Consider the following 12865-nt stretch of genomic DNA (forward strand, 5'->3'; position numbering starts at 1 on the left):
AAGAACTGAGGTGGTCAGCTCTTACAATATTCAAATTTTTGCTACTAATTTGTTCTTTTTCCCATAAGAGTGATATTCCAGAACAGGAGGAAGCTGTTGGGCACAAGTACTTTGCTAAGCATTTTGCAACTATTATATTACTTAGTCATCAACGTAGACCTATAAGCTTTGCTTTTATTATTCCCTTTTTAACATATGCTCAAAGTCATAACAGGAATGGGTAATTAAGTTAAATAAGGTCAAAAGGATCTTTCTGATTATCTGGATCTTTCTGTAAGATCTGGACCCTCTTAAATGAAAATTATTTATCATAGAGTGAAAACTAACAGTTATATTTTCTACCACGTTTCTTTATTTCCTGGATAAAGTATGAGCCAAAATACTTTTAAACAATAACTGTACTTTTTAAAGACTTTTTAAATAACCCTTTCTGTATCACACAGATTTTGACTTCAGAAATATAAATATGGTGTTCTGGTAATCTCAATAATTTAGCAATAGTCAGTTTAAGTGTGGTTCTATATAATTTCTCTGGAGACTTACAATTTATAATTACTCTTTGTTTTAAAAATAACCAAAACCTTAAAAAATCAACAGTCTCAGAGATGTGTTCTTTGTTGGTTTCAGCCCAATTTAACATTTTTATTTTCATGAGGTAGAACTAACTTTTTTCTGCCATTTTCAAAGATCACTACAAATTAAATGACATATGAGGAAATTTTACCTCTTTGGTTTTATATTATTTGAGTATAATTCCAAAATAATTGGAACTCTTAACTTACAAATGGTAATATTCCAAATTTCATTGACGTAAGATAGCCTGGTGAGCAAGGTTATCTTTTTATGGTTAATCTACTGGTTTTATATTGAATCATCGGTTGGTGCTTTATATGACTTTTAGTTTTTATATTTGTAACTAGATGATTTTGATTTCATATATGCATATATAACAAAAGCCATGAATCAAGAAACACTGTTGACTGAACTATATCAGATGATCCCTGTATTCAAGAAGGTTAAACTCTAGTGTCAGCAATGTGATAAATGCAATAATAAAAGGCACAGCAAAGCACAGAAGAAGAAATGATTTCTTATAAAACCAAAAATAAATATCATTAACACTGAAATTAAGTAGGACTCAACCAATCTTAGTGGAACAAATTAATGTTTGAATTTAAAATTATGTTACTTTAATAATTAAATGTATATTAATAAAATTGACAATTTACTTTTATTTCCTATACTACTATATTTTTCAACTTTATATAATTCTCAAAGCTTTAAATTCTTTGTAAATAGGCACAATAGAAAACATATACAATTAATATTTCTTTTATAACCATAGAAAAACTATAGTTAGCTAGACTCTATGTTTATAAAGGTCAACTCAGGGCATGGTTTTATTTCTAAGCCAGGTGGAAGAATGCCTACCCACTAAATCATCCAGATTATTTCTTGCAGTAGTTCGTTTTGCCTCTAAGGATTCTCATATAGGTACCTAACTCAAATTAGAGTGTTAGATGTTAAAATATCACAATTTATATGGTAGTTCTATTTTTATTATTTTTTTAGGAAACATCCATATTGTTTTCCGTACTGACTGCACTGTTTACATTCCTACGATATGACCCAGCAATTACACTTCTGGATATTTATCTGAAGAATAGGAAAACACTAATTAGAAAAGATATGTGCACCCCTATGTTCACTGCAGCATTATTTACAATAGGCAACATCTGGAAACAATTTAAATGCCCATCAATGGGTGAATGGATAAAGAAGATGTTAAACACACACACCCCCACACCCCCAACTGGAATACTACTCAGTCATAAAAAGGAACGAAATCTTGTCATTTGTGAGAACATGGATGAAACTTGAGGGTATTATGTTAAGTGAAATAAGTCAGACAGAAAAAGACAAATACCATATGATTTCACTCGTAAGTGGAATCTAAATAAAGAAGCAAAAAAACAAAACAAAATAGAACTCACAGATACAGAGAAAAGAATGCTGGTTGCCAGAGGGGAGAAGGTGGGTAGAAATGAGTGAAGAGAGTCCAGAGGTACAAGCTTCCAGTTATAAAATAAATAACTCATGGGAATAATGTGCAGCATAATGACTATACTCAATAATATTCTAATACATATTTGAAAGTTGCCAAGAGAGTAAACCTTAAAAGATCTCATTATAAGAAAAAAAAGTGATTTTTTTTTTAAAGCTTTGTATGGTGATGGATAGTAACTAGACTTATTGTGGTAAACATTTGGCAATGTATACAGATATCAAATTATTATGTTGTACACCTGAAACTAATGTAATGTTATATGTCAACTATATTTCAATTAAAAAAAATTACAGTTCAGTAAGATGTTTGCAGGGCACCTTCTGCATTGTCTCCATAAACCCAGAGGGCATAGAAAAAGTGGCAGGTGGCTAAAATAAAAGGATTTATAAATTCAGCAGAGATGATTTTCTTGTATGCCAGATACAGAAAATTTTAATAAGAAAACACACATTTTAACATTAATTTGTTGTGACACAAATCACATTTATTCCCTATTAATAAAAAAGACTTTCAAAGTGTTAATTGATCTGCAACTTTAATGGAATATACTCCCTACATTAAAATGAGCTGTAAATGCAAAGTGGTTAGTTGAGTTTCAGAATGTGGTTTTATCTGAAACATTCAGTGGCAACATTTCCTCACATCTACACATATATGCAGTTTAAAGTTTACTTTTATGTTAAACAAAATGCATCTGAAAAGGGAATTCATGGTTTTTAGAAAATTATGTAATTCAGACTGTTTGTATCCTTTTTCACTTAAAATATATGCAAATAATATTTCTGTTATATATTCCTCTCATTCTTTTATTTTTTCCTTTTTTTTTTGTGGCTACGTCATACTCCATTATTGTAAGTGCATGAGACAGTACTGAATACCTATCTTTGCACATTTTAGTTAATTCCAGCTAAATATTAAGATAATTCAAATTTTAGTATAAAACTATGAATAACTTTTACATACATATTTGTTCATTTGTCCAATTGATATCTTAAGATAAATTCATTAAATAAAGGATTAATAGATCAACAGACCACTTACAGTTAATTCTTTTAAGAAACATTGGCAAAATGCCTTCCAGAAAGATCTTATAGGTTTTTACTCTCACTCGTATTCAGTTTAAGTAAGAATTTCCCCATTTTAATGAATACTACATTTTGTAAATTTAAAAAAATATTTGTGCAAAATTCTCTTCCATTTTAATTTATCAAGTCACTTGTGAAGTGAAACAACATTTATTTACTGGTTATTTATATTTTTTGTGCAATGACCTAGGATGAATTGCGTTTTGATTCCTTTGACAAACTTTTTTTAATCCTATTTTTGTAATAGTTCTTTGTCAAGGGTGGTAACTCTGTCTCTCAGGTGTGGCAGGCTATTTCACCCTTTGCTGTTTGTGCTAATTTTCTTCTGCCTGGTATAAAAGTGTGTGTGTGTGTGTGTGTGCTTGTGTGTGTGCATGTGCAAGTCATTTTTCTCAAATCTAGCAATACTTTTCTTCAGAATATAGGTCATTGTTGGTGAACGATTTTCCAAAAACAGGGTAATATAAAGCCTCACCTATATTTTTCTACTAATCTTAAGGTTTATTTTCTTTATAATTAGGTAGTTAATATATCTTAAATTAATTTGAGGATCTTGAGCTACGAAGTCATCTAGTATTCTTTTTCACCAAATTAAAAATTAATACTCCAAAATTATATTTTTTGGAGTGGGAAATCCCATTGTTTTCCAACCAACATAAAAATACTACCTTTTGCTCATAGTAAGTTCTCGTACAAGAGATGCTCCATTTCCGGTATTTCTATTCAGTCTCACTGATTTGTTTGCCTTTTAATTTGACAGCATCACAGCATTTATTTATATAGCACTATAATGCATTGCCAATGTGTAACAATTCATATTTCTTTCCTCTTCTAAATTCTGTGTGTGTGTGTGTGTGTGTGTGTGTGTGTGTGACATCCTTTGAGTATGTTTTTCTGAATTGATCCTCTTATCACATTTAAAAGAAGTCCCTTTAAGATTTTGATAAAAATGCACCTAAATTATAGATCAATTGAAGGAATATTTGTAGATTTACAATATCTGGTGTCCTAAAGGACATAGAAATGTATTTAATATGTATACTTGTTGCTTTTTGTTCAGATTATTATTAAGCATTATGCTGCTTCAACTACATTTTCTTATTAGTTATTTTTTGGATGTAGAAAAACTACAGAATTTTGCTTTATTTTCAGCATCCATCTGCCTTCTTACCATCAATAGGATGTTAGATGACTTTCTTAGAATTTGGAGAGAAGATAATGTTTAAAGCAAATATTTTGTATAATATTTTCAATTCAGAAGAAGTTTCAATATTTACCTTTGGACTCATGTGTTATGTTTCTCCCATTTATTCTTCCCCAATTTTTTCCCTGTTTTGTGATTCTCAACTTCTATCTTTGCTTGTACTTTTCAACATAATATATTACATCTATATCTCTTTCAAATTTCCTAGAAGCTTCTTACTGTTTTTTGTCACAGTTTTCTTTCATTGGCTTTTGCCCCATTTCTACTCTCCTCCGAGATTCTTTATTATCGAAGTCGTGAAAATATTTATGCCATACAATGAAAACACTTATTATGAATACATTATAGTACATTGATGAATGCCAACCTGAACACTAATAACACATCAAAAAATTAGAATCTGTTTGGAGATCGGTTCAAAAACTATCTGTACTATCTGTACTGCCTCTGATGTTAAGATTTTATGTATAGCAGAAGGAAGCTAGCTCTGACTATATTTTCCTAAGAATAAAGACCTATTTTTGTAGCATGAAAAAAAAAAAAAATTAGAATCCCTTGTTATTGTCAACTGAATGAAATAAATTATCTCTGTCTTGGAAAAAAATAAAGCAATTTTAAAGGCACAGCTGGAAACTCAGACTTTTTTCTCTGAACATCAAATATCAAAAAAGATATCTGATCATCGAGACAATATTGATATTAAAGCCAATTCTCATAGTCACTAATATGGGCTGTGTTCCTCATTAGTCAAAAATAATCTGCTCAAATCATAAAAAGTACTAAAAATTAAAAGATGTACATAGCACTTCAAAAAACCTGATTGATTTCTGAGTTTGAAGGAAGCAGTTATCTTTGCCAATATTCAGTGTAATAGTAAATTTCAGGGTTTCCCCCTTAAAGATTACAGTTTCACTTATGTTGTTTATTATATAAAGCTATTAATGCACTAATTACAATTGATTAGACTGAAAAAATTAATGAATACAATGATATCTACTTCTTATGCCTAAGATGTGTGGCACAAAGTGAAGAATAAAGATACAATATATTAAATCTATACCAGGAATGATGAAATCTCAAAAATATAAACACATTATAAATATTTATATTGTAAATATTTATAAGCATAGATATGTGTAACTAAAGGGCTCTGGACCCCCAATTTCAATGTGTGTGCAGGGTTTCCCCCCAGCAACAAGCAATTCTCCAACACCAGCTGGACGACCTACAACTCAACTTAATTCTGACACTGTCTATGGAGATATCATCAAATCCCCAAGTTAAAGGGCTCAGTCCTATAAGACTGTGCCCTCCCTCACTTCAGATTCCAGCCACAACTCCAGGTTGTCACCTGGGCTTCTCATTGACAGGTATAGATTGGAGGTTCCAGTGACTCTTTACTTGGGATTCATTCATTTGCCAGAGTGACTCACAGAGCTCAGAGTAACATTTTACTTACTAGGTTACCTGTTTATCATGAAAAGATATAACCCTGGAACAGCCAGATGGAAGAAATCCTTAGGGCAAAGTATGAGGGAAGGGCTAGGAGTTTCCATGCTCTCTGAGCACAGCAATCTCCCCAAATCTCCACATGTTCATCCAGCTAGAAGCTCTCTGAACCCTACCCTTTTGGTTTTTTATGGAGGCTTCATTGCATAGGCATGATTAATTAAATTATTGGCCTTTGGGTTGGAACTCAGTCTCCAGCCCTTCTCCTCTCCCCATAATTGGGGGAGGGGTGTGAGGTGGGGAGGACTGAAAGTTCCAACCATCTAATCACATGTTTAGATTCAATGGAAACCAGCCCCCATTCTTAGATGCTTTCCAAAAGTCACTTCATTAACATAACGAAGGACAAATTGATCCCTGCCATCACAGGAAATTCCAAAGGTTTAGGAGCTCTATGCCAGGAAAAGTGTTGAAGACCAAATACTGTATATATTTCTTGTTATAAATCACAACAAAATATTTTATAATGTTTAACATGCATAATGTATTTGGGCATAAATATTAAACAAACCCCCTGATCAATGGAGAAGAGAGGCTGGGGGTTGAATTATTCACCAACTGTCAAAGATTTAATCAACCACGCCTATATAATGAAGACTCCAGAAAAATTCCCAAAGTATGGGGTTCTGAGAGCTTCCAGCTGGTGAACTTGTGGAGGTGCTGGGAGGTTGCATGCCTGGAGAGGTCATGGTAACTTTGCGCCCCTCCCCCCATACCTCGTCCTATGCAACTCTTCCGTCTGGCTGTTACTGTATCCTTTCATAATAAACTGGTAACCTAATAAGTAAACTGTTTTCCTCAGTTCTGTAAGCCCCTCTAGCAAATTATTGAGCATGAGAAGGGGATCAGGGGAACCTCTGATTTATTGCCTATTGCTTAGAAGCACATGTGACAACCGGGACTTGCAATTGCTATCTGAACTGGGGACAGTTTTGTAGGATTGAGCCCTTAATCTGTGGGATCTGACGCTACCTCCAGGTAGATAGTGTCATAATTGAGTTGAATTATGGGACACCCAGCCAGTGTCTGAGAATTGCTTTATGTGGAGAAAAGCTCTACACATTTGGTGGCCAGAACTATTGAGACTAGTAACAGAGTAGCAAGTAGTGTTCAGGATACACTACCCCAAAATATGACACCTTGGCAAATTAAATATCTTAAGCTGAAGGATTTTTTTTTTTTTTTTTAATGCAGAAACAGGAAGGACACTCTGACCTCTCCCCCTTCACCTTCTTCCCCGGAACAAGTCATAAAACTCTTATGTGAAAGGTAGCATCCCTGTACCAGGAGGAGGAAGACATTCTTATCACCAGAGATGGGGAATCTGGGACCAAGAAATCTGTACAAACAAACCTTGTTAAACTAACCCTTATCTTCTTATTTCTTCACCTTTTACTTGTGTAGCCTAAACACCTTTGTCTTGTCAATTATTCAAAAATTTATTGTTTTTTGTCTAAAAGGTATAAAAGCTTCCTGCTCTGATCACTTCTTCAGGTCTTCATTCTCTTTGAAACGTTCCATGTATATGTAAAAATTCAATAAAATGTGCATGCTTTTTTTCTGTTAATCTGTCTTGTTTAATTTCCAGACCCAGCCAGGGACCCTAAGGGGATCAAGGGCAACTTTTTCCTCCCCTACAGTAGACAGAAGAAACAGGAGTGTTTTTCCTTTACAGGCCAACACATAGATTCCCTGACTTAATTCAGTGTTCCTTCTATGTCAATAACTGATTGTTGTACAGACTTATCTTTAAGATAATATTTACAATGTAAAGGAGAATTGTACTACCAAATTTTAGTAGACCAAATAATCAATATTCATGATATTCCAAAATAAATTGACTAAATAATGTGAGTTTGATCACTGACATGTACCACATAATTCTGAATGCATGCAGGGTTGAAATTAAGAAAGTTTGGTAATAATATGCCAGCTATCATATCAAGGATCTGTTCTATTAGGCTATATATCACAACTAAGAACTACTAAGTAAGAAGAGTTATAGCAGACACTCCTGGGGGTTATAGCCTACTTATTCTCAAACTTTACTGATTAATTTCTCGGAGACCTCCAATAACGTTTGATTGCTAAACCTAATGGGTTCCGGTTGCTCTTTAGAATTAATTTAGAAATCCTTGATGTGCAGGTGTTTTATACTCTTGTCAAAACACTTTGAAATATATTCTTCAGATGGGCACAGGTAACTGACTATAAATTATGTCTCAATCAAGTGGAAACAAACCAAAATCTTTTATATGCCCTATATGGACCTTTGCTATATGATATTTGCCTCTCTTCTTTGCATTATCTTAAATCATATACACATTATAATCCAGTTTTCTCTCCCACTGAATTTTTTGGAGGAGTACAGTCATCCTTCAGTATCCACTGGGGATTGGTCTCAGGGCCCTCACCCCCTACTCCATCCCTACAGATACCATAATTCACAGATGCTCAAGTCCTTTATATAAAATGGTGTAGTATTTGCATATCGTGTATGCACATCCTCTTGAATACTTTATTTCTGGATTACTTATAATAGCTAATACAATATAAATGCTATGTAAAGACTTGCCAGCATGAAGCAAATTCAAGTGTTATTTTGTGGAGCTTTCTGGAATTCTTTTTTTTTTTTATATTTTCAATTTGAGGTCGGTTGAATCCACTGATGTGGAACCCATGGATACAAAGGACCAACTGTATTTTACACTGTTGAACATTTTCTCTTTCTTAATGACCTCTTTTCTCTTTATTCATGTTTTATAATTTTCTTTTAAATTTCCAGTAAGATATTAGGATGTGTTCTTTTCACTCACATTTAATTGTGATTCCAAATTACTGTTTCATCATTCTTATCTTTCTCTAATTCTTTTTGTCAGACAATTCATCCAGAATCAATGGACTCCAGTACTTTAAGGTATATGTACTTAGACTTGAAATTTAATACCAGGAAGGACAACTATGTCATCACAAGATGAGCTCTTTTTATGATCGAGATATACTAGAGTAAATTGATCTTATCCATTGGAGACATGACAATTTTTGTATTAAAACATTTTCTTTACAAATACTATGAGGTCATATAAGAGAAAGAAAATTACCAACAGCTTAAATTAACAGAATGATAATCCAAGTTGTCTTGCTAAACTTCAATTTTTGTATCTTGGACTGGTAATTAAAATTTTTACCTATCTGAGGTTGTTAGGAGGATCAAATGAGATGCTGGTGAAAGCACTTTGTAAATTATACAGAAAGATTGTTTCAATACTGTAAGTAATTGAATCTTTAGGTTCATAATATTCTGAATATCAATTAAAATAATGTTACATAGCAACTTTATAAGAAATAAAAATTCAGGGGTAACATTTTGTTGAATTTAATCTACTTTATCAAGCAAATTAAATTATTTATACTTAAACTGCAAAAATGCCACACCATTTTGTTTTCAGCCTATTATTCTATTCTATTAATGTGCTTTACATTGTTTCCTCCTGTTTCACTTCTTCTTTTTTGTTTCTATGATATTATCCACATAACTGAAAGAATTAAAAACTTATTTACTATATTTTGAACACCAACTTTCACTTTGTTTAACAGGAGCTGAGAGCTTTCCATTTTTTCCCATTAATCACCTACCCAGAGATAAAAACATTAGAAAGCTTTAAACAAGTGAAAGGCAGGTGATCCCAAGAGTCACTGCTGTTTTACCTTGGGGAAAGACATTTCCTACAAATTTATTAATAGCCATATTATATTTAGTTGAGAAACAACAGGGAGGGGGAAAGAGATAAAACGTGAAATGGTGAAAGGCATGTCTTTACAATCTCCACTCCAGGAAAAGTTCAGGGATATTTCAGAAAATTCAGAAGAAAAGTCTGAATCCCACTTGGGATTCTGGAGACCACTGTGCACAGTGTTCAGTACTAGCATGAAGCTGCCTAGGCTGGTTAATAAGGTGGGATCATTCTGATCACTTAAGAATTGGTTAATGAATTTTTGGTCATGTTCATGAAATCCTTCATACTCTAATATCACAGAAGATACCTCATATATTTTCTTCCAAGTGCTTTATAGTTCTTATATATATATATATGTATATAAATAACTGAGAATCTATGGTAGGTTAAGGAAAGGAAAAACAGATTTGGTTTACATTTTGAATGAATATTAGCTCATGACAAAACAGTATTATTGTTTGCTTTCGTTCATTATTGAAATGTTTATTGCCAATCTGTGTTACATTCTTTTAAGTAAACAATGAACAAAAGAGGACAAGAGACAAAAGGGTCTGCTCTTACACTGTTTGCATTCTGTGTGGGAGATAAACAATAAACAAATAAAGAAATAAAATATGTTACATGTTAAGTTTGCTTGCATGCATCTAGGACCTCAAATTTTTTTGCTTTCTAAAGTGTATTTCATTGTCATAAACATCAAAAAAAAAAAAAAAAACTTAAAATGTCTGAATGGACAAAATAATTCGTCTCTTTTTTTCTTTCTGGGAAATCTGTTTTCATTTTCAGTTTTATGGTTGATGCTTTGACATCCATTAATACTTCAAATAATGCATGATCTTATTTTCTTTTTTTGGAACTACAAAAAGAGAACTGCTGGACTTCTTTTTTCTACTGCTTATATCTATTGATGTCATTCCTATATTCTTTAATTCATTAGTCTCTGAGTTGCATTCTATTTAATTTACTCAATCTTATATTCCAGTTCACTAATTCCTTCCTTAGCTGTATCAGTTCATTTGTTTAATTGCACTTTAATTTATATTAATATTTTAAAAATTTAAGTAAACATGTTCTGGATATTCTTTATTTCCATAGTTTTAACTATTCTTTTTCTCTCTTTAACAATTTCATAGTATCTTACCTTTTACTTATAGCTTGTGTATATTTTTAGATATTTTATTTGTATTAATCATAATAATATATTTTAAAAATTATCTTTATAACAGGATCAAGTTGTGGTTTAAGTCATTTTCTATTCTGTGTGTTGTCAAATATTGTTAATCACAGTGACATATGTATTCCTTTTTTATGTTAATTTTTGACATGAGTACTCCCAGGATATACAGATAATGAAGACTCCAAACTGTCTTGAGAATCAAGGCACTGGTTAAGCTTCTCAGGAATTTTCTTTTCTTACCCAGAATTCAAGCTTAGACTTCTCTTAAATATCTACCTGAGTTTTCGGTTCATTCTTTCACAGAGAGCATATAATACTTTGAAAGTAATAGATGTATACAGTAGTATTCATTCTAACTCCCTGCCTCACCTGGGCCCAAGAATTTATCTCCTGTCCCTGAGTGGAAATAAAAACCAACTGCCTAGGTTACCAAGATCAAAAATTCTTATCCCCACCCAGGAAGCTCCAGCATCTATTGCCTCATGATTTCATTTTTAGTTTCTTCTTCATTGTGGGCATGTGCATTTTATTTATTTTTGATTTTCTCTGTTTTTCCTCATTCTGCAGTTACACAGATTTAATTAGACAAAAATCTTATTTCCTTTAACACCCCCATCATTGGCTATATATATAGTCTTCTTTATTTGTATATCTGTGTGTTGGTTGGTTTATATATTTATAGTTTAATAAATAGACAGTCATGAATGTAGCATCCAGGATGTGAACAATCTTGTGCAAGTCTCCTGAAACACATGTGACAAAAGTTCTAAGGGATATATACCTAGGAGAATGATTATTGGGTTGAGGGGTATGTGAATATTCAATTATATGTAATGCCAAGCCATTTTCAAAGTATAACTAATATATGAAATTATATGTATCCACATCATCTTTTACCTTTGGTATTATCAGAATTTCAAAATTGTGCTAAACAAAATATATATAAAATGATATATCATTGTTATCTTCATTTGTATTTCCCTGATCACAAATAAGTCTTGACTTATTTTATATATGTAATGTATTATATATATATGTTTGTGTTTATTATATAGTTATATGTATTATATAAATATATATTTAGTCCCATGTTTTCCTGCTTCCATTAGAAGTATTTCTATCATTGTCTCTGTTCATTCTTCCATTTGTATTTTCCCCTACTCTAATAATTTTTATGTATTTCTTATACAGTATTGATATTGAGCCTTTGTAAGTTTTGTGTATTGCAAATATCTTTTCATGGCCTATAATCTGACTTTCAGTTACCTTAAGCTGTCTTTTGATGTACAAAATTAAAGATTTTTATCTTCAATAGTTAAATTTGCCAAACTTTTATATAGACTAAAACCTCGGAAGTGTTTGAAACTAGCATGCTAATGATGAAATATTTTGAAAAGATGAAGTTTCAGATTTCTTACTAAAAGTTTTTCACAATTTCCTTCATGGCTTGTGGGGGAAAACATGCACGATAGCAATATTTTTTAAATTCCACTGTTAGAACAGTTTATTTTTTGTTCCAAAGTGAGCTAATGATGAAATATTTGCCTGTGTGGGCTTGACAGAACAATCTGTCTCTGTGGGAAGCTTCCTCAGGACTACCATAAAGTGTGAACCCCTGAAGGTGCCTTCTTCATACAAACCCTATAGTTAGCCTAAAAATTAGTCCTGGAGTCCTGGATCAATTCCAATTTGGATAATACACAGTGTTTACTAAAATTCCTTCTGCGGTTTGAACACAATACAGAATATTTCTTAGTTCTCTTCATAAAGCCTCCTTCAATGTAATCATGTGTCTATTAAATTATATTTTAATCTCCAGGGTAGATGCTTTCAGCGTTGCATATATTTTTCATGACAGAGTCAAACTAAAATTTGTTGTATCAAAAATAAATGTGCAGCCTGAACACATTCTTATCTCATTTAACCCATATGGATTTACTATCACAAAACCTTCAGATAATATTACAGATATGATAACTGTTGCTAAAAAAAAATAAGATTATATGCTAAGAAAAGCTTCAGTTTCAAAGGATCACGTCCGGATCAGCACAATTCATATATTGTATAATCTGGGTCTGAAGTTCA

This window comes from Balaenoptera physalus (genome assembly GCF_965194825.1).
Source record: "Balaenoptera physalus genome assembly, chromosome: 13".
In the NCBI taxonomy this organism is placed as follows: domain Eukaryota; kingdom Metazoa; phylum Chordata; class Mammalia; order Artiodactyla; family Balaenopteridae; genus Balaenoptera; species Balaenoptera physalus.